The following is a 27,216-nucleotide window of genomic DNA, read 5'->3' on the forward strand; positions in this document are numbered from 1 at the left end:
GGGAACAGGAATATATTATGTCCCTGCAAATCTGCCTACACCACAAAAGAGCTTTTAGAAGATGTCTGAAAGCTGGCTCTGAATAGTCTTGCTTTAAAAGTGTGAGCAGTAACAATTATTATCCATGTTTCATCAGCAGTGGTCAAATCAAATTCACATGGGCAAAGCCTACTATACTCCGCTCTGCAGAGCACTGTTCTGTATGTGCCACATTCAGAGAAGAGGCAGAAAGACACAGCTTTTCAGCATCCCACTCCCACCACCATAATTCCCTTTCCTCCTGCTCAGAAAGGCAGTGCTCACCAAGTTACCAATGAACTCAGGCTGGTTACCAGCTTTTCAGATCAATACATAAACTCAAGTCATTCAGTGTGTGCCAGCCATCTCTACTGCTCTATGACTTTGTAGCACAAACTTGTGCAGCAGCTGGCTCCAGCCACACAGTGGGCACTGAAGTGTCTCATTCAGCAGACAAGATAGGGACAGCACTTCTTGATTAAATGAATCACTAATTGTACTCATGACCTCTCTCATAAAGTAATTTTACCCAAAGTACCACCAGGGGTTCTGGTCATCAAAGCCTCCGTGGCTGAACGAAGTCCTAGATCTGGTATTGGCTCATGTTCAGCAGTCACAGTATTTGAGCAAAACCTGACTTTTTCCCTACTAAGTTGGCCCACTTCTCCAAAAAGGCCCAGCAGCCTCACTCAGAAGCACAAGAAAACAACCCTGCTGGAGCCCTTTCTTCAGCAGCCACTGCAGTGTGCTGGAGTCAGGAGGAGGCACCTGTCCCAAGGTCGGGGGGCAGAAGCACAGGGCCCTGCCACTCCTGCGAGTTAGCGGTGTATAAAGGAAGAAGGGACACAAAGGGGCTCAGAGATTACCAGAAGGTGACAGCAGCTGCAAAATGCAGAGGCTTCTCAGGAACATTGGGTTGGGCACAAACCTGTTCCCTTCCAATTTTTCCATGGCAGACACAGGACTTAGGACACTCATAAAAATGACTGGATGTCATCAACTCTTACTATCAGTACACATCATGTAAGAGACTCTACTTCCTCCACTGTAAAATACTTCTATAATCTATACTGATCACATATTCCAGGCTGATTTCTGCTTTGTACAGAAAAAGTGAAGCAAGCTGCTTCACATGGAAAATAAAAAGTAAAAAATAACTGCTGTTACACCATTTTTTATCCGTGAAAGTCAAGAGATAAACACCTGAAACAACACTCAGTTAATGAATCCCCCGTACAACAAAAGCACTCCATGGTTAACAGCTGCCTATTCAGCAGGTTGCTAAATCTGTTACTGTGAACTCCTGATCCAGTTCATTTCAGCAGAGGATAAACCAAGGCTTTTTCTTTTAAAAAATTGCAACAAGAAGCTGGTCTTCTCTTTCCCCATTAGCAAAGCAGATAAACTGAAAAGAGATGGTTTGGGCAAATTCAAGAGTTGAATTATTCATTAGCTTGACTAATTAATCTGCAGTTCAGTACAGTTAATATTTTCTTTAAAGCAGCCTCAGAACTCAGGGAGTTGCAGAGCAACAAATGACAGTGCAAACAGATTTTTCTTTTTTCCTATTACCACCACATTAGACTGCGCATAAAGCTCTCTTTTAACATGCAAATACTTTCCCATTGAGGTAACACAGTGTGGGTTTAGATTATTGCTGCCAGTAACCAGTATTTTCCGTTTTTATGATCTCCATATCCTTCAGAGACTTCCCTCTGCTTTATAATTCCATTGCCCATCCATTGTCAGTTCTCTCCTGCATCTGCAACCTGTTGTCAACCATGATTTGATTTACTTTGTCAGTTATGCATCTTCTTGTGCCCTTTGGTCTGTGCTTACACAAACTATATTGACAGCCAGAGAGACTTGACTGACAGCTCTGTGTGTTTCCCTTTCAGAGTTTAGCCTGTACATGCTGGGTATGGTCTCATGAAGGCACGGAGATGAGGGGTTGACATGACTGAAGATGCCTCAGTGGCAGGCAGCCTCTCTCAAATACCCTGCATATATTCCCCCACTTGCAGACGGACCCCAAAGACAACATGAATACTGTTCAGCTGATGGTCCCTGCATGGTTGCATTAGGGAACATATAAAAAAAATTAAATTAACTACTAACTAGTGTTACCATAAAATTCTTCCTGCAAAATAGCTAATTCTCCAGATATACACACGGATCAATTTAATGAGTTGACAGTTTCCTACATTAACTCCTTCTTTTGTATTGAATTATACCAGACATCCTGCACTGCACACTGAGGTGTTCAGCCTGTGCTGTACTGCCTTATTGCTACTGGACAGCTACTGCAAGAAGGTTGATGGGAAAGCTTGCGGGGCTGCATCCCTTCCCTCTCTTTTCTGCATACCCCAAGAAGGAACTGCTCATCTGGGAGCAGAGACTGAGAGAAAGAATATCTTTCTGGAATCTGGAATCTCTTTCTAACCCCAACTAATATTGGTATGCACCACTATTACCACTACCACATAATAGTAGTGTCTGCCCAGGTGTTCCAAGGGCAATAATGAATTTTGCAGTCTGATATTTGCTGATATTGCCTAGAACTGGAAAGTAGAGCATTTGAAAAGTATTTTCAGTTCTCCATTTGAACTTCATACATGGAAAACAATTTTTGTTTGTGCAATAAGCTACTACCCTAATGTTTTCCTACTGAATTCACTGAGCAACAGGGAGAGCACAGCCCAAAAGGAGCAAAAACAAAGCAAGCTGAAGCAAAACCATTTATGTCTAGTTCTGTTCCTTTGGCTTTTGTGAGCAGAAGGACCACATATGATGGACAGCTACCAGCCTCTTGAAATCAAATCAGTTTCTTTCAAAGAACATTTGTATTTTGTAAACCAATTAAACCACATGAATAGTACAAGCATGAATAGGCTTTTGTTTTATTCAAATTAAGATATTTTGGATTTGTGAAGTTGCAAATAGATATGACAAAAAAGGTAACAAGGATACAATAGAAAATTATGGAGCAGGGAGAAATTTAATTACATGCCTCTTTGATTGAAAGTTCACGGTTCTTTTTGTATTGCTTCATATTTATAAATTCACAGATCCTGTCTCACTGTTTTCCAAATATGTTCAGGAAAATATGCTGGGTGAGATTGTCCTTCCATGGCTTTTAATTTCAGTTGCATGCTGTTTAGATCCTTTTATTTCTATAAAAATTCAAAAGCAGTTCCAAGCCGTGAACTAACACGCATCCGTTTAATGAAGGCTGGATCAAAATCTGCAGTCTTCCCATAAGGGAAAAATCCTGAAGAATTTAACAGTGCACAATAACCCTTCTAAACAAAAAGTTAAAAGAAAATCAAAGCCATCCAGGCAGAGTTCTACGTCACTGTATTCAGCAACTGAGAGAGGCTCTGAATCAAATAGTTTTTTAGCAAGTTTTTAGAAGAGTATTTCATTTCCATAAGTAAAACCCTCTCACAATACTTCAAAGAAATTCCTACTGACACAAGCAATGTGTTCTGTTTACAGTTCAGTTACAGCCTGACCCTGTGGAGCTGACCACCTTCACTTCATCACCTCCTCTGGAGGTGTACCAGTCTCCTTCAGCATCACCCACTAATTCCCATGCATTTGAATTTACTGGGATGTTTGTTTTTTTCTGGATTAAAAAAAAACAAAACTAAATTAAACTATACACCAAGATGCCAATTTACAAAAATATATGCATGATAATATCCTTTCTCATTTCAGAGATCATACTCAGAAGGATGGCAGTAGTCCAGATACCCGAGTTCTGCTGTATGAGTCTTGAACAAAGATTTAAATCATCTGGGCCTAATCATATTCCCATGAAAACCAAGTGTTCAGTCAGTTTTACCTGGAGCTGTGTGATGTGCATGGCACTGACAAGGGAACAGGACGCCTATAGAAAAAAAAGGACTGATATGGGTCTTTATCAACTTGTGCATGGGGTGACTGCTGAGCCCTGTGGGGTAAGTGAGAACAAACATTAGGAACATGACTCCAAAGAATAACCTGGTGTCATGAAACACAGAAAACTGCCCCTTTCTTTCAGCAAAGAAAAACAGACTTTAGCCTTTGGGAGTATCTGTTTTCATTCTGCCATCCTTCTGAATGCAATCCACTGCTCTTTGTGGTCCCAGCTGTATAAACAAGCTGTCAGATGACCTAAAGGGATCTGCAGAAGTGGTGGCTCTATCCCTAAAGGTAAACAGCCAAAATATACAGTTTGTCCTGTGCAAGAGGTAAAAAAATCCTGACTGTTACAGGACATGAGCCAAAGAAGCCAACAGTGCAAGGTGCCAAATATCTCCAGAAAATTAACTCCCCACGTTATCAGACCTAAAAACGGACACAGCAATTCAGACTGCGGCTACTCAAGGGAAGTCACATAACACAATTTTTTATCCCTACACAGGACAGAAAAAAAGTTGTGCAGAGAATTACTTCCATCAAATTAATTACATGAGGCTGATCTGACTGAGAATTCTGCAGAGGTTGCAGGTGACCTGTCTGTACAGTGTACTTGAGTCCAGCTGGCAGCAAGGACACAGTCCTGGTATGCTACCATGTCATTTGGACAGAGATCTTTTCCAGAGAAAAGCTGCACTTGAAATAAACTAAACTAAAGGCAAAGCAAGAGCACTGGGAAGTTATTCCAGCCCATTAGCCTGCACAAAACAGTAGCTTTATAAGAGCTTCAGCAGGGCAATAAATGTGCTGCAATTAATACAAATAAACCCAGGAGTATAAGCAAAGCACATGTGGAATGAATTGAAGCTGGTGGCACCTATACAGAAAAAAAGATTCAAATAAAGAGAAAATATGTCATAAAAGAAGTGAAGTGAAGTTTGTGTTTTTGGAGCAATTTTTATGGATTGCAGGGTCGGGTTTGAGGTGTTGCTGGCACTAGTGCATTTGCTTGTGCACAGACCTTATGCTGGGTTTGAGCTGTGCACTGAACAGAGATAGCTGGAGTAAAGCTTAGGATTAGGAGAAGATTGCATGAAAGTCATGCAAATTATATGATTAATTTTCTTCTGGGTTTTCTTTCACCTATTTAATGGGAAAGCAACAGAGCCCATAATGAAGTCCCAATTCTTAAACTATACCAATCTCATTGTTCACTGCACATTATAAATAGGATTTCATCAGTTTTAGAAGACCTGAAAAGATACAAGCTTCTATGAAAGAGTAGCAAATGTAATATAAGATTTACAAACTATAGATTAAAAGTCCCAGAACTATGAGGAACTACAATTAAACTTCAGCAGATTCATGTTTCGTGAATTCATGATTCATGAATTGTTGTTCATACAGCCTGATATGCATGAAGCCCTACATTTCACATAAACTTTTGCTATGAACTACCTTTTCATAAACAGTTCTCATTCCTGGCAACTGAAGATACAACAGAAGTTTTCTCATAAAAACACTGTTATTACTTATCATATTGCTGTATTGGTTTAAAGTGATTAAAAAGTGAACACATGACATGATGAACTATTTAATTGAGCGTAAAAGACAGCCTGAGCTCTCTAGTTCCCAGCCTCATTGCTGCTTGCTCTTGTGTTTTACAAAGCTTTTTAGCTATTATTACAAAAATCAAATCACCCTATTGTTTTAGCAGCATCCATTTATTTTGCTTTTATGAAAGCTCGAAAAACATCCTGGAGCCTTAATGAATGTGTTTTAAGTGCAATTCTGTGGACTGCTTTTACACCAGTATTAAATGTATTAGTCATCCTGGGTTTTTTAAACACAGCAGATTTTTTTAGCATTATTGCACAATGGCTTGTGTTCGGTTTATGCAGATATGATATTTATGTGTACATGGTGTCTTATATTCACCAGGTACCAATGTTTACTTCGAAGGCCCTTTCTTTAACATCTAAGGTATTCAATATCCATAGTGTTGGAAGGTTTCAGAAACAGAAAAGTTGGACCTTCCCCTAACCTTTTATGTCCTTCAGAAACTCTCCTTCAGTGATAACTAGTCTCCTTTCCCAGTTTCTTTGAAAAATTCACGTTGATTTGCGGCAAACCAATTAAGCTCAAAATACTAGAAACACACGGTTTTGGCAAGTGTTTCAAAAATGTCTTACCAACCTGATAAGCTGGGAGTTCCAGTCTTCTTTTCTCAGCTTGGGGAATTCTCTGCTTTATGGTGAGCTCAACTGCAGCACCCACGCTTCCTCAGTGTGCTCAGGAAGTTCTTCTGAAACCCACAGATGATGAGAAACCCTACTTGAGCTAAGCTGCAGTGAAACCTGCCCATGCACCTGCCTATGCATTCTCATGCCATTTTCCAACAGGGAGGGACAACGTTTGTCTCACTTGAGGTGGCCAGAACAACGGTTTTCTTTCTCTCCCACAAAGTGGGTTTGTAAGATTCAAGACCTTGGTCTGCTTTACAATGTAAATATGTGAAATGGCCTTTCAGCATTCCAGTCTTACAGCATGATATACAGCACAGTACAGAATAAGACTTTGTCTCTATAGAGCCTTTGGCACCTTTTTTATAATGTAACAGAATCTATGCACTGAATGTGAAAACTGCTAAGAATGATGGCAGTTTTTCCTCTGGCTCTGAGCCATGCCTTTTGGCACCTTCATTGTGAAGGGATATGCAAGTGCTGGCTGAAAACGCAGGAAGATTATCACAACTTATCTTGACAAAATGTGTGAAACCAGAGACTTTCTGGCTGATTCCAGCTGCAGAGTTGAAAGTTCACATGTTCATACAGAGAGCAAATATAGTGCCAAAGGTTTATGCCCAGGCATATGGGCTCTTTTGTATATTCAAATTGGTCTGTACAGCAACTGCAGAGCAGGGAAGGTGGGTGTGTACGTGTGCTAGTACAGCAGATTGGATCGTGACTGCAGAGAGGTAAATTGGATTACTTTGCATCTTCCATGAAGCAATCTATTCTAATCTCTTGCTTGCAAATCTTCTTTCACATGATTTTTGGTAGACATGCTTCAATTTTTGTCTTAGGTGAGATAAAAGAACCAAAGGAGTGTCTGCTCTTGTCACAGCCAAGGCAGAAGAACATTTTCTTCTAACATTTCTAACAGGATGCTGGATTTTGCTGTTGCAGAGTCTACTGGGCAGAGTCAACTCCAGCAGGACCCTTTATACTCCTCTGCCACTGCTGAGGCGCTGACAGGAAATGAACATCTGTTCATCCAGCTGCTCTTGAAGGTCAGCATGAAGTAACAGGGGGAAGAGAGCTATGGGCAGGTGCTTTCTCAAAGAGGCTTAGGCTTTCTGTAGTGGAAGGTGTTAGGTATTCGCCCCTGTGCACACAGCACCCAGTGCCTTTCTGCAGCGCCTGCCCCTTAATTCCAGAAAAGCATTCATATATTTTTGCCCATAATTAGTCTCCAAAACAGTAACTGGCAGTCAGAATTTTTGAAAAGGAAGCTTTGGAAGGTCCTTTTATTCTAGGAAGTATGCAGTAGCATTTCTTCTCCTATTAAACTAGTCTAGGATTGGGGGATCACATTAACACAGCGCAATGTGAATTGATACTTCTTTCTAAACTTCTCTTTGATTGTGAGTGCTCTTCCACAGAGTGGCTCAGCTCTTACATTTGCAAGTTTGTTTTATAAAGCTGGAGGGGTATGGTATCTTCCTGAAAATACTCTGCTCTCCTACAGTGTGTATGTTTTGGGGTTGTTTTTAAAGAGGGTTGTGGATTTTGAAATTTATGGTGTCCAAGTGATGTCTGCTTCTCAGAGGTAAGATAAGCTACTGGCAAATCTGACTGTTGCATCTGGCTTCTTAAAATTCAAGTGTGTTGGAGGCCATAGAAAGAGTTACAGTGTTTAAAAATGGGAATGACTATAAAATGGCCAGAGGTACTGGAATGACATGTCATGCTCAGCTTGGGAAAGTCTTTGTCATAATAATTAAAATTTCCAGCCTTCTGTACAAATTATAAATTTGAGCAGTTTTCTGGGGCTGGTGTAGAAGATTTGATTTTAATTGTCTGTTTGAATTCGACAAGCAACAGTGATTGACATTTTCCTAATAAATTTAGCAGGCAAACTGTGAGCACATGAACCATCTGAAGGACTGAAATTCCCTTACAGTGTTGCAAATGCTAATCTTGTTACTGCTTTATTGAATTTCTTCAGTTGGTGTCAGTACTGATGAAAATAGTTATTGTAGGTGTTCCTGAATTATATTTTACCTAAATTATGGTATCTTTTTAAGATACATCAAAGAGATGGCTTAAATAAGGGAAACAGCAGTGTGTGACTAGAGACTGGAAGAAGCCTGAACAATACGGCAGGTGAAAATATGCGTTATGAATTCTGCTTTGGTGCAGGGAAGTGACATAACTTCACTCATTTCCTAGATTATAAATGAAAAAATAAAGTAGAGGAGATAATCAATGTTTTGCTGACTACCCAGGTATAACAATTCTTATTGAGTGGAAGTGTGTAAAGTCACTGAGCTGGAAATCATGCGAAGTGACAGTGATACCAGAGCTGTCATTATTAGTAAAACCGTTGACGACAACTGCCCTTTTTGGTCAGCTGCTCCTTTATCCGAAGTGAAGCTTTTAACTGGGAAGAGTGAAGAGAACTGGAATTTATATCCACAGAAAGCAGAACATCAACAACTTTTGGGCTGGCAGCACTGCCTGTTGCACACACAACCTGTTTGGGGAACGTAAAGCCATTAAATTCTGCAGTTTCTGCAGAGATTGTTTTGCAGAAGTAATGTTCAGCTTCTACTAGGCATCCATCATGGCTAGATTTAATAGGGAAGGAAAAAAAAATTAAAAGCCATGCTGTCTCCAAGTTATCATGGAAATTAGGTAGGGGAGGGGTTGTGCTGCTGACAAGAGAGCACTAGCTCTTGCTGGACCAAGTCCTGCAGCATTCACTCGGGCAAAGATTACTCCCAAAACAGGATCCCATTGGAGCCAGTGGCAGATTCCCCACTGATGTTGGTGAAGGTAAGATTTCAGCCTAGGGCTACGGGAGAGCTACTTAGAAATTTCTACAGGGAAATGTAGGAAGAAGGAAGGAAGGAGCAATGTTTGCAAATATGAAGTTGTACTGTATGGGAAATAGTAAATCTACCTTTTGTCTGCGGATGTAATTGTAATAAAGGGTTTTTCCAAAACCATAACAATAATACTAATGTAATAAAGACACAAACGACTAATTGTAGCTGACTTCACAGCAAAGTTTAGCACCACTCTTCTTCTCAATTCAACATGGATCCTAAAGCCACAGAATAATTAGCAAGAAACACAAAACCTCACTCATGTTTTCAAAACTTAACCTAAGCAAACTAACTGCAGCCTGAAAGTACTCAGAGCACCAGAAGTTATGTTGAAGATAAACTGGTGCATTCACCTGCCAGCACCAGCTCCCATCCTACCTCAGCAGTTCCTTCAAGATACAGGAAGGGGCTTCTGTTCTTTTCTCACCACCACTGCCTCAGTACCCACACCTACAAGAAACCAAAACACCCTCTAGTCCCTCCTGCCAAAACCAGCTGTCATGCCACACTAACTGCTCCCGGAGGGATTCAGCAAGAAACCAATTGTTGCCTTCTCCAGAGGAGATAAGGTGGCAGCTCTGACACCAGCCCAGATGGAAAAAGGGGTCCTCACAGAGACTTTGATCAATCTGTCAGTATTTCAGACCTAAAGCAGGCAGCGACCAAGGGATCCTGCCGAGTTGACTGTTCAGAAATGATGTCAACTCTCTGTGCACTTCTACACGCTCCCAGGCCGTAGGAAGGATGATTAATAGCCCTCTCTCACAGCTCTGTGAGCAGAAAGATAACGACAGTGACAGATCTCTGTGGCTCAGACTCTTTCAGCTGCTGCTGGCCTCCGGAAAGTTATAAAATGCTGTGATTTCTTTAACCCGTGGGGGAGGTGTGTCAGCAAACCTCACCCTAGTTAAAACCCACAATTACAGCTTCATGCAGGTAACTCTCAGCTGAGAAAAAAAATCCTTTAACAGTCTAGCAAAGCACTGATCAGGGTGAGAGAGCTAAAAGGTCAATCCCCAACTAAGTCATAAATGTTTCATTTAAATCTGAAAAAGTTTAAACAGTTTTTTTTAGAACTCATTTTTAATTTTTCCTATTTTAACTCTCAAGCCAGGTGGACAGATCTGCCATTTCTGAAAGGACGAAGAGTCTGTCACTTTGCCCCTGGCACTTTCCCTTCCTGATTCTAAAAAACACTGAACACTACTAAATCTAAGCTCCTAGAGGGGTCTTGATAAGCAGTAAAGGCAAATCATTCATGCTATCCTCTTATCCCAGAAAAATCAACCCTGCTTTTAGATGTCTTCCCTGCTCAGAAATCCTTGCAAATTCAATTTGTATGCTTAATTAGAATCTATGCCCTCATGCTACTCTGTTTACAAAAAGCGGTCCTCATTACACAGCTGTGAATCCGTATTTCCTCTCCTTCTGAGTATACATTGTGCATTTTTATTCTTTAATATGTTCATCAGCTGGTTTGGGTGTGAGACATTTCAGCACTGAAGTGCCAGCCTACCACCTTTGTATTTGTTTTGCTCAGTTATATTTATGATCCTTTTCTTGAAATTCCTTTCCATAAAGCTTTTCTAAAATACCTGAAATCCATCATAGTTTCACCTGTGAAAAGCCTTTTGATCTTAGAAGCAGAAATTACCCTCGAAGTTCACACAAACTTGAAAAGTAACTCATCAAAAGATGAAGGGCAGAGAAGTTGGAATCTAAGAACCATATCAAAATAATAACTTTTTAATGAGCATTTGTACCTGTTGTATACCCTTTTTTTGGGCATGGATTTAAAGCACCTGTCTACTGCAGCTCTGCTCATCTTCCAGTGCCCTTTCTTTCACATGAAGTGGTTCAGCCATGCAAGGCAAATGCCGCCTTACAGACAGGGAATGGGGCAGACGCCCACAAAGGTGCTGGAAGAATTAGATATCACATTAGTATTGCAGCAACCTATTACAAGAAGCAATTAAGAACACCATGAGCATATCCTCCCAGGTACATATTAGCTGTTTATTTGTGTCCATGATGGATCAACAGAAGTTGTTTGGGAAAGTAATTTAACACAACCTAGCCCAGATGCTGCTGCTGAAACACCACCAGAAAATCTTTATGGCAAAATTATCTGAGCAAGACTGGCCAAATAAAAAATAATCCTATCCAGTTTATAACCTATGCCTAATAGCTAGCTAATAAGAGACAGTATCATTTTAAGTCTGGGAACAATAGGTTTATGTTCCATCACGATACAGTCCTTGGGTAAAAAAAACTTGGAAAACATTGTGTTAAACTGTATTAAAAATATATTCATTCTCCATCTTCCAATACACAAAGCCACAATATGTGGCTATTTGTGCACTGGAGTGTAAAGTGCATGCTGCTACAGTAAGGGTGAGCTCCATCAGAAATGACCAACCTCAAAATTCTTTGGTGATTAAGCCCAAGTCATGAAGCTGTTTAAAAAAAACGTACAGTATACAAAGCTCGCACTGAACACTCCGTAGTCACTGAAAAAGGGAAATGCCATGGAGGGAGGAGGTTTTCTGGCATTTCCCTTGCCAGGAGGAACACAAGCTCTGTCCATGGGACACAGCACCGGGGCAATGAATGGGTCAGACTGAATGCCCATCCAGCCCAGACAGTGGACAGTCAGCAGCACAGAGCTTTGTCTTTCTCTAGCGTACACTTTCAGTTTTTAGAAATCCAGGAGTTACAGGCTCCCACACAGATGGGGAAAAATGCTATAGAGACTTAGAGAATTTTATATGCAAAGGTCTATTACCGATGCTCTTGTTCCTCTAGCAACCAACAAAGTATGTTCCTCACAAGTAGCATCACTTTATAGACAAATAAAAGGCATGACCTCTGCCTCCAGCAGTTTTCAGTGGATAGAGGAAAACATGGTAAAAGGCAGGGAAGTGGAACAAGAGACTTGATACAGCATAGTGTCAGGAGGGCGCCTGCTTTCATGGTTCAAGCATCCTGCTGTTTCTAGCTTTTAAAACACTGGCACAAGCCTTCAGGACCATGCCCTACTAGCACTAACATGCCAGCATGGCAAGCCTAACTATCACATGAATGATTCTCTTCTCTAAATTCTTTTTCCTTTGCTTGCAATGCTATTGTTCCCATAAGATCTCATTACATATTAATAACCAATCACCCATTCATTCTGATTCCAGAAGGGAAATACCAGCAACATAGTGGCTGAGAGAATGAGATTTTATTAACAGGTCTTAACATTTCACTCATGTTTCCAACTTCACCATGGTTTTTGAAACACAGAGGAAAGAAATTCTGGCACTCAGCCATGCTAACAATCTACTTGACTTTTTCCAGAACTACAATCTAATTCTGTGCCTGCTTAGGTCAACCAAGAGTTTGACTCTTCAACTGTCATCTTGTCCCTTTGCCAGCTACGTTTTTCAGCCAGCTATCCTTTCATGCCTTTTTACCTCCACCTGTTTGATGCTGAAGAGAAAACCACTGCAGTGGGTTTAATCACAATGCAGCCTTCTGAGATGTACAGTCATGAATCTCAAATAAGGATACTGATAAGAAGCATATTAACCACCATGTGAGAATTTTAATCGTTTCATAGTCCTTTGCACCGGAGCTCTTCTTGGCATCTCTCAGTAAAACGTAATGACCTCAGACTGCAGCTTTGCAGCCCCACTCACTTCAGCTGCTTGCAAGAAATGCAAACGCATCCCTGCAATTCTGCATTTTTGCCGCCACCACCCTGCACTGTCACCCTGGTAGTGAATGAAAAGAAACAGTATTTAGAGCTCCAACTCTTTGACCTGAGCATATTTTTTATCTGTTGGTAAAGCCTCATACTGCCTGATTTCTGTACTCTTTCTACTGTTCTCTCTTTGGAAATGCAATAGTACTCTATCTTCAACAACACCAATGGTATGTCTGTGTAAAAACAAGCAGCCATCTCCATGTCACAAGGCAATTATGGCAGTTTACTGTCTCAGGTCCCCAGGCAAGTTACCCATCTGATAATAAGCTAATTACTACCCAAGATTTGGCCATACATATAAGGCCCTACCCTTTTAAACTTGAAAGAAGTAGTTACTGAGACAAAACGGTATGTAGCAAATCACACCTTCAATATTATTTTTGTTAAATCTTTTGTTGCTGTGATTTTAAATGGCATCATGTATACGTTCAAAGAGATCCCACTTATCAGTAAGCGAGATGCACGTGTGGAAACAGATATAATAAAAAGAAGATTTGGTTACAGATAAATATATTTTCCACATATGATTCACTTTTATCAGCATCTTTTAAAGCTTGAATACAATGTACTTTGTAAATAAAAGCTAGCACATCCTTTACGACTATTTCCATCCTTTAATGGCCTGCAAGGTTTAACATTTTGTTATTAGGGCGACCACAAAAGCCACCTTCATTCTCACAGGCACTGAACCCACGTGGTTCATTCCCAGAACTGAGTTTGTTTGGTTTTTTTGTTGTGTCTCTTGCACACCCCACCTTCAGTCCCAGTAAATAAGCTGCTTATTCCCCATTTCTTAAAGGCCTGACCAAACTCTTTGCCTTGATATCCAAAGATGCTGATCCATTTGCAAAGCTGTGGGACCAATTCCATTTCATCTGGGAGTCATCAGCATTTAAAACTTACCCTTCTGCACTCAAAAAACTTAATTTCCCACACATACTGTACTGCCTACTGATTTTTTCATAATGCCTTTTCACTCCCCCTGCTCCAAATCAGACCATTTTTTCTGCAACTGGAAGGCAAAACATCTCTCCACCACTGTTTCCAGCTTCCTCTGTATACTTGCCTTGAACCAGGAGAATGAGAGAATACTGTAGTTGCTATCAAGAAACCAGTTGCCTACATGCTCATACATGGACAGAACAACTTGACAATAAGCAAGCACATCTCTAGAGGTTATCAGTATTTGCAGTTCTAAAGAAATTATCTTCTATCTTTAGGCACCACTGGATCATGCTTTCATGTGTCAGTTCATGAAGATGCCCAGAAATACAAGGACAATCAATATAGTTATTGACAGGTGATTTAAATTACTGTAACTGTCACTGCCAAGCAACAGTTTGCTGTTAAACTGCAAATATATCTCACACTGAAAAAGTGCACTACAAAGAAAGAAGTGTTCAAGAAAGCTCCCCTTGAATAGAAGCATTCCTTCGGCATGAAAAGAAAACCAACCAAACAAAAGCCACTTTCTCAATTACCTATGCCTGGGAAGTTTCCTTTGGCAAGCCACATTCTTTTTTTCATTCCTGCAGAATTTAAACTCTGCCTGCAATCTGTGAGTTAATAATCTTGGGTGGGTAAATGACACGCAGTTTTAAATTGATATCAAATGCAGGGATTCCTCCAGAAACTGCTGGTATCTCTGGTACCTCCAAGCACTGCTATCACCCTGTCCATAGAGTAAAAGTGGAATGTCTACAATTCAACCCAGCAGGATCCAGCAACACTGCAGGGGGACCAGAAACACAAAAATAAACACAAACCACATCAAGTTGTGAGAACACAGAGCAGCAGCTGAGGGCAGACACATGAAAAATAAAATGTAGGAAGAGCAGGAAGAGTAGCACGTTCTACCAAACCCTGGGACTCTAAACTCACTCCCACTGAAATCAGCACTGCTGTCAGTGTCAGGAGGGGAAGAAGCAAAGTATCTCTGCTTTCCCTTCAGCTCTCTAGCAGAATATTCCCACCCCCTCCACTCTTCCAGCACAAGCATTTATGTAACTGTACAATGAGCCAGAAATAACTCGAATACACAATAACTATGGATGGAGTCTCCAAGGTCAATGAGTAAGAGCAGAAGAAAAAGGGATCATTTCCTCCTCCTCTCCAGTAGCTGAAAGAGGAAGTTGAAATGCCTAGGGTGCAATCCCAGGGTGTTCACACTTGGCTAACACATGCCATTTCTCCCTAGAGCTGTAATTCCACAGCATCCTAAGCACTGCTACTCATCAGCAGGGGTTATTCATCAACCCTAACAATGCCAAAAATATTGACTAGCCCTTTACATTTAAAGGTTCTGATCTTCAATGCATTGCATGCAAACATCCTGCTTTCAGCTGAGTTTTCAGTTAAGACTCCTTTGCATATAAACAGTGATTGCATTTTGAAAGGAGCTGTAAGCAGCTGGAGATACCTCCCTCTCTCCTGGGGATAACTGAGCAGTTGCCACCAATGGAAAGAAAAAAGCAATGAAAATTCAGAGTGCAATAACATATGTTATTACAGAGGTGAGCTCTTTAACCTCTTTCTGACCAGTCCATTCCTTCTGACATTTAGCAGGCAGCCAAAGCTTTTAATAGAGGATTAGTGGAAAACAGCTTTTCAGCAGGTATTGACCAACAGGATTCTGGCACATCAACTTCCATTGCTGTCTCACAAGACAGACAAGCAGGTTTTATACTTAATTATACTTTATAGCATCTGTTTAAACATATCTTCATGTAAAAACTAATAGGTAGAGGCAATTTGTATCTGCTAGTCCAAACAACAGCTTCAAGGTTTCTTCTAAAATAGTTTCCTTTCAATCACCATTTGTCCTTCTCCCCCACTATGTTATGCTTTTCAGAAACTCAAGTCCAGTCATTTACAAGCTTCTACTAAAAATCCACTCTAAGACTAAAATCCACTTTATCTACTTAAAAAAAAAATTTTTAAAAAAATCCAGCTTTAGTGATGTGTGCCCAGTCATCTGTATACTCATGCCAACTTTAAAAAACAGAAGCTGTTTAATACTTAGGTCCATTGGGACTTGTATACAAATAAATCCATCAAAAAGCATCATCCTTATTTTCCTTCTTCCTTATGCTAGGCCATCTGTGCAATCCATTGCACAGCTAGAGGGAAAAAAAACCAGAAAAACCAAACAGCAAGGAGATGCTCTAACATTAAAGGGAAACAGTTATTTGAGAGAACAGCACTTTTGCTGGTGGCAGTGTCTTCAGCAGATAGCACTTTGGAATTGAAGGAGAAAGTAACACTTGTTTTGAGAGAGATTTTCTTTTTCCATAGCCTGATGTAAACCTCCAGCACACAACTTCCAGCTTCAAAATGTTTCCATCACATTTGGCTCTTAACCATCCTAACAGATGTTTAGACCATTGCTTTGTTTAGAGGGGTTAGACCATGGCCTTGAATCTTCTCTGCACACAGAGCATTGTTTTATATAGAGCACAAGATTTCTCTGCACAACTCGCCACTGTAAATCAGCTCCACTTTCTGCCTCAGTTTTGGTGAAACACAGTAAATTGGAGACCATCTTCTCTATCAGTTAATACTAAATCCAGTCGTTGAGAGACAGCACAGAACATTAAGCTTTATAAGGGTCAATGAGTCATTCCTGCAAAGGCAGTTTGGGTCCCTCTTCCTCATATCAGTTTTTCTGGATAATTGTATTTTGCAAGGGAAATAGCATCCTTTAAAATCTTAGCAAATGCACTACAGGAGACAGCCTGCTTGCACTACCTCAGGACAGCACAAGGCAGATTTTGCTTGCAGAAGCACATCTCTCCTTTTAAGGAATAACACTGGCATTAACCTGTCCCTCACCCTTCCAGATAGAAAAGTCATCCAGCCCTCCAGCAACCATTTGCTTCAGCTCCCCAGCCCAGCTGTGAGAGAGGCAGAGGTATAAAAGGAATCTGATCCCTGTCTGTTTTGCAGGGAGGAATGGGGTGGAGGAACAACTCCCATTCTCCCTGACAAATCTAGGCTTGGAAGACAGACACGCACTGATGATGTGGAGCCTCACTGCAGGATGGAAAATAACTGAACTGCCCAGTGATCAAACAAGGATTTTCTCATCCCTCTCTGCTCATTACGTATGGATACACCATAAATATCAAGGACGCCTTATTGGAACTCTTAATAGATTAGACTCCACATTCTTAATTAAGTGCTTGATAGCTCTACACTGTGCCTAAATCACTACATGTGGTATTACAAATAAATTAAATGTAAGAGTAGTATAAATAAGCTGGTCCAGGCATTTAAGCCCCTGCTTCCACTTGCAAGCAAAACTGTGACTCTTCAGTCTTGCAGGAATATAAACTGCCACTGTAGAAGCAGTATTTTTTCCACATAAAACAAAACAGTCTTGTTATACACATAAATTATTCCAAGTTTCCACATTGTGTCACATTTGTGAAAGCTTCCACTGAACACATCTTCATTTTAGTATTTAAAGCCACAGAAAATCTGAGAACTGTTTTATATTATTCAAAAACCAGAAATATGTGTTTCTTTAGTTTAAAATTAAAGTGAAATTGTTTTTCACTTCTCACTGTCATCAAATTAAGTTGCAGGCTTTATTGGAGTTAGCCCATACCTTATCAGTCTGTTTCAGCTGTTCTGTGTAATAAACACAGATTTCAACTGCCACACAGTCCCGTCTAACAGACTGTGGATCTTGCCCAACTAACATAGGGCAATGAACAGACAAACTAAAGTGTGTGAGAGAGGCAACTCAGAGGTGACAAAGTCTCCCTGTCAATCTTTATAACCATGCCATTAAATCACTGCTGTTTCTGTGCTCTTTCCCATAGGACACTCCTGCAGCAGGAGATGGGCAGCACTGCAGCCTAAGAAGGGCAACCAGCTCTCCATATGCTCTATTGTGATCCATCCCTAAAAGACATGAAGTAGGCATGAAGCCCAACAGGGGAGTCACCTGCACTCACCTGTGGCTTGTGCTCACTGACACTCTTCAACCTTTGTTTGCCACTCTCCCCTGTTTCTTCCCTCCCTGCTTGTCAGCTCAAAAAGACATTTGGAGTTTCATGCCATTTGCAGGTTATGATCAATTATTATGGGACTTGCAATCCAGAAGCATTTGATATGACTTGTACATCCTGCAGAAAGATGAATGTCTCAAGGATTCCACAAGACGACCTGACTCCAGCCCTTCCACTGATGTGATAAATGAATCCTGCACATGAAAGTCAGAGCAGCAAACATTTTTGCCTATAGCAAGGTTCTGGCATCTGGCACCACTGTATTCTTTTTATCTGTTGCAATCTCCTTTTTTTTTAACAGGAAATTGAAAACAAATTTTAAATCCTACTTTTAAGAGTTACATGCAACAAAAATGTGCTAGACAGTTCCACATTTCAACTCTAAAATTAAAGCCCAAAGCAGTTAGTTTGATAAGACCCATACTTGACATTACAGCATGCCAAGGGTCCAGACCTTCACTGTGCCCTGGGAAGACGGGGCTGGCACTCCCAAGACCTGGGAGGCTTCCAGAAAATATAAAAGAACATAAACAGGCCAAGATTTCATCTTTTAAAAATAATCACAGAGAAGGGGGGAGGAACATTCCCCATACTTTGTAACAGATGGAAATTTTCTCCCATGAACATCTACTCAAACAAAAGGTTATTTGTCTTCTAAAGATGTTCACCCAAAGATTCCCAACCATCTCAGTCTGTGACCCAGACAGCTTTGCAGATCTTTAGTTCAGTGGTAGCAGTGGTTTACTGAGTCAAAACCAGGTATCTATTGATTTTAAATAGCTTACTAGGAAGATATTTCCTTTTATCATCGCAATTTTTTTTCAGTTTCATTGTATCCTCTTCCTAATTAGTCATCTCTTTTACCATGTTTTATTATCCTTAAGTCTTTTAATAAGTATCCACCAGCCAGACCTACAAGTACTCCCCATGGACAGCTCTCCCTAGAACATTTGCTTACTACCCCTTAATTAATCTCTAGGTTCAATGGCTCAGCAGACATCTTCAGCCTCTACAGAAACAGCCTGCTTTCTATGTTTGGCTCATCCTTCTCAGTACCACTCATAAGAAATAAACAAAAAACCCCCTAAAACTACAACATCTAAACAACATGCAACCTTTTGCACTTCTGATTTCAAACAACAATTAACTTAAGGCATTCAAACAAGTGATATCCTCTTTATACTAAGATGGAAAAAGGAACAGCAGACCTTTATGTTTTGGCCCATATTTTTCAAACTGCTTTTCAAAACAAGCCAACCATATGGATGCCATTTTAAAAAACTTGAGTCATACTGCCACACACTCTTCAGCATGACCTACCATTATAAATGAAAATTGCTGTCAATTGAACATGAATTAGCTCTTCTGTTCTAAAAAGTGAGATGACAAATTGTTTGCTCCTAAATTAACATTACTCAAATATCCTCTAGATTGAAATATGGCTATCCCCACTTCTCATCATTACCTAGTAGTGCAAACCAATTATAAAATCATTTTAATTGAGACCTAAAGGGTTCAGGAACAGTAAATAGTAAATTTAAAAAAAACTTATTTGAATAATTACATGAAGTTCATAGGTTGTACAATTATTTCAGCACTTGCAGACTAAACACTGAATGAACATCTGTGCTTTTATGTAGCCTGCCAACCCTGAAGGACCTACAGGCTCAATACGGCTACTGAACAAGGACTGTCAACCTTCGAATCTGAAAAAAAACTTTTATCAGCTTCAAATGAAACCAGACTCAGGTTTGACTTTCAAGAACACAGATCTTCAACCCCAGTTGGTGCTACTTTCATTCCCTGGTTGGTGAGAATACATTGACTGGGTCCTCAAGAGCAGCCACATTCCCATGAAAGAACTTCTGTAAAACAACTGCCTGCAAATACATCACAGCAAGTCCTTCCAAACACCCAGTTTCAAAGACGTGGGCAGTAAACCAGCCATCAGCACCTGTGGGATTAACACTGTGTAAAATATTTATGACTGTTAACCAGATTTTGCAAACCTTCCACAGCATTTTACTTCATGTCCTTTACTACACTGATACTGCATTCATCAGCACTTTTTTTTTTTTTACTTTTAATAGTGGCAAGAAAGGAAAAGTTTCATGCATATCCTCATAAAATGGGTATCATGCAAAAGGGAGTCTTGCTTTCTGAGGCAAGAAAACAAGCCACTGTATCCTTATCAGCAGTACAGCTGGATGAAATAGTTCAGTCCCAAGGTAGCCAGAAGGTAAAAAATTCAGGGTGCAAATTATCTCCCTGTATTTAGTATGAGGTACAAGGGACAAAATACAGCACAGTAATAGTAGCTTTTATCAGGGCATATCTGAGGCACTGCAGTATTTTTGTACACCAGGAGCAAAGTAATTACAATACGCCAGATTTTGCAGTCTGCTCTCTGCTGACACGGTAAACATGGCCTTTTCAAACAGTCTGAGGTTATTCAATCCATTTTACTACTAGTGCTCAATTGCTCTTGACAGCATTTTCTTCCAGTACTTCATCCAGTTTCATTTCAGATGCCCCTAAATGGAATGTGATTACTTTACTTGGGAGATAATCCCCAAACTGAAAGGGTCTCAGTGTCTAAGAAAAAATTAAGCCCCATGAACCCTAAGAGAAATTCAACTTGGCTTTCCTTTTTTTTTTTCCAATTTCACCTAATCAGTCTTAGTCAGAGCCCCTCATAAGTATAAACCAATTGTACCTGATGCTTTCATGATAAAAGCCTGTAATCCATTAGAAAGTCATCTGCAACCTCAAAATTCAATTTATGTATGACCTTTTAAGCCATCTGATCAAAATTATTCCAAGTCACTTTGGTTAATGTCAGGTCTGACCTGCAGACTTAGGAAGCTCATTAACTCAACTGTACATGCTGATGTTTCTCTCTGCAAAGGGAACACATTTCTCAGAGGTTCCTCTTCAATTCCTATGCGAGTCATGAGCCATGTCATACGTTTTATCTGCAGCTGTCATCTGCTTTTGAGTTACAGGATCAGAAGAGACAGTCAGGGATACAGGCACAGATGCATTAAAACATTCCCTTAAGCCAATTTGTGGGAAGATCCAAGTCTTCTCTTAAAACTAGCACTTACAGCTTATTGTGAAATGCAAGAATATAATGAGAGGGTGCTGCAAACTAAGTGTGGCATTCATCACAGAAAAAATCCCCAGGACTGGTTTATTACCATCACTGTAAAATTATACACCATCCTACTTATCTTTATTTACTTAACTTTACATCAAATACATCAGAGTAATCAATTACCTAACAGTGTTTCTAGATCAGTCTCTTTGAAAGATGTAACTGGTCTTCTGAGAGCTCTGGCTCACAACATAATGATTTGTACTTCTTTCCCTCAGATAAGAGTCCAAAGCAAGCTGCCTTCATATAGCTCAGTTACATAACTGCCTAAAATATTAGCAACTTAAGTGTTTACAGAAGTCATAGGATTTATAACACAAAAACTATATGCTCTGAGAATGGGTCACTATTTAGCCTGGAAAGAAAGTTATTGCCATTCTGCTGCATTTGCTAAGGAGGGCTCTTCTTTCTGCTTGGCTAAAATCTCTATGGACTCTACTGAACTGTCTAGGAAAAGTCTTACCTCATACAGACACATGCAAGGGACCTCATTATTCTTCAAAGAAAAAAAAGCCCTCCCAATTAACCAAAAATATCTTCTCAGTCAAAGTAAGGATTAAATTCCCAAGGGGGGGTTTTGGTTCTGAAAAACTCACAGCTGGGTTGGAAGCCTAGAGGGGAGCCACAGTCCCCCAGATCCAGATCACCTCCTGCAAGCACAACACCTGAATGAAAATAAAGAGCATAAAAGCCTCCATCAGGAAGCCCTGCCCATGCTGTGAGATGAGGAGCCCATGACAATAACCCAAATAGACAGAAAGGTAGGTAACAGGATCTTTGCGCAGACTCTCATTTCTGTTTATCCCTGCCTTTGTAAAAGTTAAAACTGAGGCTGAACTATCCTCTCAGTGCTCAGAGTTCACATGTTCTTCTCTGAAGTGCTGTTCACACCCTCAACTAAGCTGCACTTTCCAGCAGGGTGACACTGGCTCCTGGCCTATACCAGTACAGTCTCAGGTGAGCTGGGTGGGCTGGGCACACCCTGCTACAGCATGGAGGGAAGGGAGCGCTTGCATCCTGAACAGGCATTTTGAACAGGCAAGCTGAAACAGAAGATTGTGTGTCCCTGTAGATGTGGAATTGCCAATCTGTACAGCCAGGCCACAAGAGGTAAAGCATAGATTGAACACAACACAAAAATGCATTTTAGGAGAGTTTGCCCCACCTGGACTGAAGCACTGCAATCACACACAGCTGCTGATAAAGTCCACTTCACAGCTAAGGACCTCACAAAGTCACTAGAAAACACAAAGGCAGCAGGCTGGAGTGAACTTTGTACACTGCCACTAAACATAAAGAGGAGCTTGCACCATATTCAGTTTTCAAAGAACTGTGAATATTAAAACACAACAGAGCACTTACTTTAGTTTATGTTAAAAAAACCCCACATATTCAATGCAAACTATTCACATCTCATACTGAGATGGGAATGCAGCAGGCTTTAAACTTGCCAACAGAATAAGTGTCAATTTGGATAAAGCACAAGAGGATGCTTTTGATGCTCCCCAGTGTCTGTGGCATCCCTTTCCTGCAGTCTTGCTCTAATTGTCTTCCTGCCACTTATAACTACCTATTTTAAGGCTACAGGGTCAGTCAGAGCGCTGGCCTGAAAAAGGAAGATGTCATCACACCCATCCTCTTTCCAGGTTCCTTTGCCCACAGCCCCTCTGCATGAAGAATGACTTATGTGGCTGAGGATGTAAGGATGTACTGAGCTCAACACAGCAGCTATCATAAGGCAGCTCATCTTTCTTAACCAAGAACCTTTCCTCCCTGTCTCCTACCCCACACTGCTCTGTGCAGCAACCTTCCACCTCTTCCTAGCACAGGAGAAGACAACCTGTCTCAAAAGCCAGAGCCAGCTGACAAACTCAACACTGAACTTCCCTGAAACACAGCAACCAAAACCCAAGCTGCAATAGAGGTCACTTGCTGCTCTATGTCCCCAGGCAGCTGGGGCCACACTGCAAAATTCAAGGCAGAAAGAGACCAGTGTTGCCAAATGATTGTCCCTACACAGGGGTGCAGATTAACCATAACCAACTAACAACCAGTAGAGTCATGTGTCATGACAACAGGAAAATGAGGGACACGTAAGAGCCAGAAGGAGAAAGAAACTAGGACACAGGAGATAATTAGCACAACAGTCAGAAAAGCTGGGCTATGGGAAGTCTAATAGCAGTCCTTCAGAATAGGAATGATCCCTCTCCAACCTGTCTGGGAAGCACCTCCCCTCTCAGTGTAGCATTTGCAGTACTCTTTTATCTAATTATCACCAACAGGCATCTGCTGCTGTTTGCATCCTCGCTCTAATGAGCAAACGCAGCAGCCAGCTCTGCCTGGAGCTGGGGAGCAGTATTGTGACTGCAGTGATTCTTTTTTCCTCAAGTTCATCAGAAGTACCTGCTCCTCAAGGAGGATCCAGAACTTCCTCAAAACTGGGAAAAGGAACATGAAGAAAATGCACCAAAGATATTAAAAAGGAAGAGTTTTAAAAGGAGGCAGTGAGTGAAACATGGAGAGATATGCCAAGGACTAAACACTAACCACCACTGCTCAAACTACGGAGATATTTTGTAAGGGATCAAAACCAGTAGTTGCCTTTTGTTAAGGCTGCCAAATTCAAGCTCAGGGAAATCCATGCACAACACAATCTGAGGTTGTTTTTTCTAGTACTCCACAAGGGAGCTGTATCCTATTTCCAACATAAGCATGGGACATGGTGCTCCAATTAGAGGTATCTCTAGCTCATAATACGACTCTTAAGTGACATTTCTGGTTTACCAGCTTTAACAAAGTCTATTTTAAAAAGCATCACAATGCACAAGGTGCTCTGGGAATAATCTCTCAGTACAGAAGCAAAGAAAAGACGGTAAGATTTGCTCATTCAAAAATTTAGGTTTTTAACTTCTTACAAACATGTCTTTTAAAAAATGCAACTGCCTCATGATCTTGTTCAAACTGTACATTGGCTCAAGGTTACTTACATTGCTGGAAAAACCAAGTCGTCTCAAAAAAAATACTTAGGAGAAACTATTACTGACCCTGACAGAAAGGCACAGATGTGAATTTAGTTCCAATAAGTCTGATAAAATGCTGCACAGTCAATAGATGGAATTTCTCTTTCTCCCTTTCATGTCATCTAGGACGTCAGCCCTAGACAATAGGTATAAAACATTTGTCTCAAAAGAATCACTTGTAAAACATGTTTTCTTATAGTACACTGATGAGATTTTAGAGTAGGAGAGAAGAATGGGGATTTTATTTTTTATTTCATTATAATAACCCGATGTGTTTCCTCTATGTTTTGAGAAGCTCCTACAGGCCTTCCCAGTAGGAGTTTTAGTCATTCAGTTACCTTGGGTAGGATTTATTCCTATGCTTATGGGAATTGTCAGTCTCCCTCCAGTGTAATAAATGTTTTCCATGTAGTACTTACTAAGTCCTTCATTACCTTCTTTGTGCAAGAGCCTTACAAAACTTGAGCACAAGCACCAATCTGAAATGCTTTGCCTGTATTTATCCCCTTCTAATCATATAACCTAGGGGTACAAGGGTCCACCAATAACGTCAAGGCAAAGCCCTTGGCAGACACAAGGAATCTAAACTCTGGGGGTATGAAACTGGGGGAGTTGCAGGGCTCTAACAGCTACAGAAGCATCACTACAACACCTGCTCCTACCAAATATAAAAGTATCAAAGGAGACCTCTGGATGCCCCTTAGCTGGATTTTCACAAATCCTTTTCTCCAAGACTGGAACATGCTGAAGTAGTAGCTGTACTTCAGTACTACTTCCAGTAGTAGGTCTAGTTCCACAGTTACGAGTTTCCATGACTTTGCTGCCAGGAGTAAAACCGCAATGTATTTCCAGCATCAGCACACTGGTTAGCAAAACTGTCCTTCAATAGTTTAGGACACCTTCCTTCTTTGCACCAGCAAGTACAAAGGAAAAGCAATCAAAATGCCTCCCTCAGAGTGTAACAACCCTCACCCTGCTGTATTGCAGAGCTAGCTAAGTTTAAAAAACCAAACTGACAATATCATACTCATATGGTCATACTCATACTGGTAACAGACTTTCCTGTTCTGTTTTTTCTAGTCTGCTCTACCTCCCCAAAAAAGAAAAAAAGACTTCTTCTCATTGCTGTGTCTAAAAATGTAGCCTGAAGATGTTTTATACCTTGACTTGAATGTTTGCATAGCATTTCCCTAAAAACGCTCTCAGACTGCGTACTCACTCATAAAAGCTGTCAGAGCATGATGAAATAGTTCTAAGCAACAATTCAAGAAAATGCAGAGATATTATCCTGCTTGGGCTGAACCATTCTTTTTCCAAAAACAGATCATGGGGAAGGGACAGATTGTTTCCTGTGAGAAAGAAATGGGGAAAGATTATCCCTCTCTATTCCCAAATGAGGGTGCTTAGGAAGAGCTGACTCTGTGAGGAAGACCCCTTGCACTCTCTCAGCAGAGCACCAGGCAGTTACTGGTGCAAATATTTGATTTTAGGCTGCTGAACAGAAGCCCTCATCAGTACCAACTTCAAACTTGAACCAATCATACCAGCATGTTGAGAAGGAAGTTTCCCCAAACACTATAAAAATTATGAAAGAAGTACAGGTATTAGCCACTCTCCAGGGACACAACCTGCTTCATAAGCTGAATGAGACTTGAGGAGACTGAAGCAGAAAGAGCAGCGTTTTCTGCACAGAGATGCTGGGAGATCAGCACCGCCCCTGCCTCCTGCCGCTAAGCACCTGATCCTTGGAAAGGCTTGCTGCCTAGCACTGGGTAGTAAGGTTACTTACAAAGTGAGGTGGTCATTAAAGGCCTGGGTCCACAAAAATAGTCCTTCCTTGAACAGTGAATACATTCATTGCTTTCCAGTGGCAACAGTTGTGATTGCAGGATTTAAGAAGCGTTCACAATTACGGCTGGATTGCAGCCATGCCCTTTGGATATATTCTTCTCTGTGAAGGGCAAGTCTGCTAATTAGAATGCTACAGCTCTTAAGTAACAAATGTCTTTCAAGCAGAAACTTCTGATGTTTTTAACTTCTTCAAGCTTTTATTTTAATGCCTGTTAACCACTAAGCATACAGTATGCAATTTGGGAGCAAAACCACAAGTATTTACTTTTAACCTAGCTGTGACCCTTCTCTCCTCAGGCATTTGAACTCTATAAACCATACATCTCTCTAAATGAAACATGATCTAGTTTAAAAATAAAAACCTAGAAAGTGCTCTGTACTTCATTTGCTAATGGGTCAGCATCCGAACTTTAAAGACCTTAACCACACAGCTCCTCAAATCTACTTACTTGACCATGCTAAAGTTTGACTGGTGTGCACCAGCTACAGTATCGAAGAGAGTTGCCTTAAGACATCTATATTTCCAGCTGCCCAAGTCTGCCTAGTTTCAGCACATAAGCTCTACCATTCCTGACATTTTGATTCTGCAACCTAGACACTATCACTTAGAAAACCAAACCAAAACTTTTCATTTTTTAAAAAGTGCTTCTAACAGAGCCAGTTGACATTTTTTTTCCAACAGCTCACTCCTTTTAAAAAACACTCTGAAATATACAAAATCCTTATTTTAAAATCATTCCTCCTTGCTAATTTTGGAAAAGGTGTCTGGCTCACAGGAGGGTCACCCAGAGTCCTGTAAGCAATATGGCAGAGATGCTGGCATGTCTATTCTACTGCACACTAAGCTCCTGCTGCTGTTCCTTCCCATGATCAACCTCAGGTCAGTTATAAATGCATAGAACCTCATTTTTCACAGGTCCTTTCCAGCACTTACTGTTTTCCAAGGTCTACTTTCACAGAGTATCTGCATTTTTAATTATTTCCCAAAAAATGTGCCAACTTACATTTTTCTACTCTAACCCTTATTTTATTTCTTGAGTATGTCTTTAAGCTTCCAGAAATTTTCTCCATTTACATTATTTCTCTGACTTGCCAAGCAGCATGAGCAAATAAATTCCACTGTCGAGTTCAACCTCTGCAGTTCACTTCTGCCTTTACAGAGGAACAGTGTTAAACAGCACATGCCATTTTATGAAATCACCCTCAGCCCGGGTCAGGACACTCACTGCACACAGCACCAGCGACTCAGGCTGGGAAGAAGACCCAAGTCTATAAGTCTGACAGCCTCAGTGAAAAACCTGCTTTTGTTCTCCTCATCTGAGCCCTTAGGCAAAACCTGATCCCTGGATACTCCTGCCAGTACCACATACTGCAGTTCCCCAGTCTTT

General features: G+C 40.7%; 1 protein-coding gene across 2 annotated transcripts in view; it reads right to left on the minus strand.

The window, feature by feature from the left end:
* PLCL1 (phospholipase C like 1 (inactive)) overlaps positions 1–27,216 on the minus strand; it is a 179,546-nt gene that overhangs the window by 89,347 nt on the left and 62,983 nt on the right. The window contains exon 1 of one of the 2 annotated variants that reach the window (XM_088059117.1): positions 6,118–6,217. The exons of the other annotated variant lie outside the window; for it this stretch is intronic. The gene's annotated coding sequence lies outside the window, so the exon portion shown is untranslated. Of the gene's footprint in view, positions 1–6,117; positions 6,218–27,216 lie in introns of those variants that run through there. 2 annotated transcript variants of the gene reach the window in all.

The sequence above is a fragment of the Pseudopodoces humilis genome, chromosome 8 (assembly GCF_049639895.1).
Source record: "Pseudopodoces humilis isolate 2021_Gansu_Grassland_sample_001 chromosome 8, ASM4963989v1, whole genome shotgun sequence".
In the NCBI taxonomy this organism is placed as follows: domain Eukaryota; kingdom Metazoa; phylum Chordata; class Aves; order Passeriformes; family Paridae; genus Pseudopodoces; species Pseudopodoces humilis.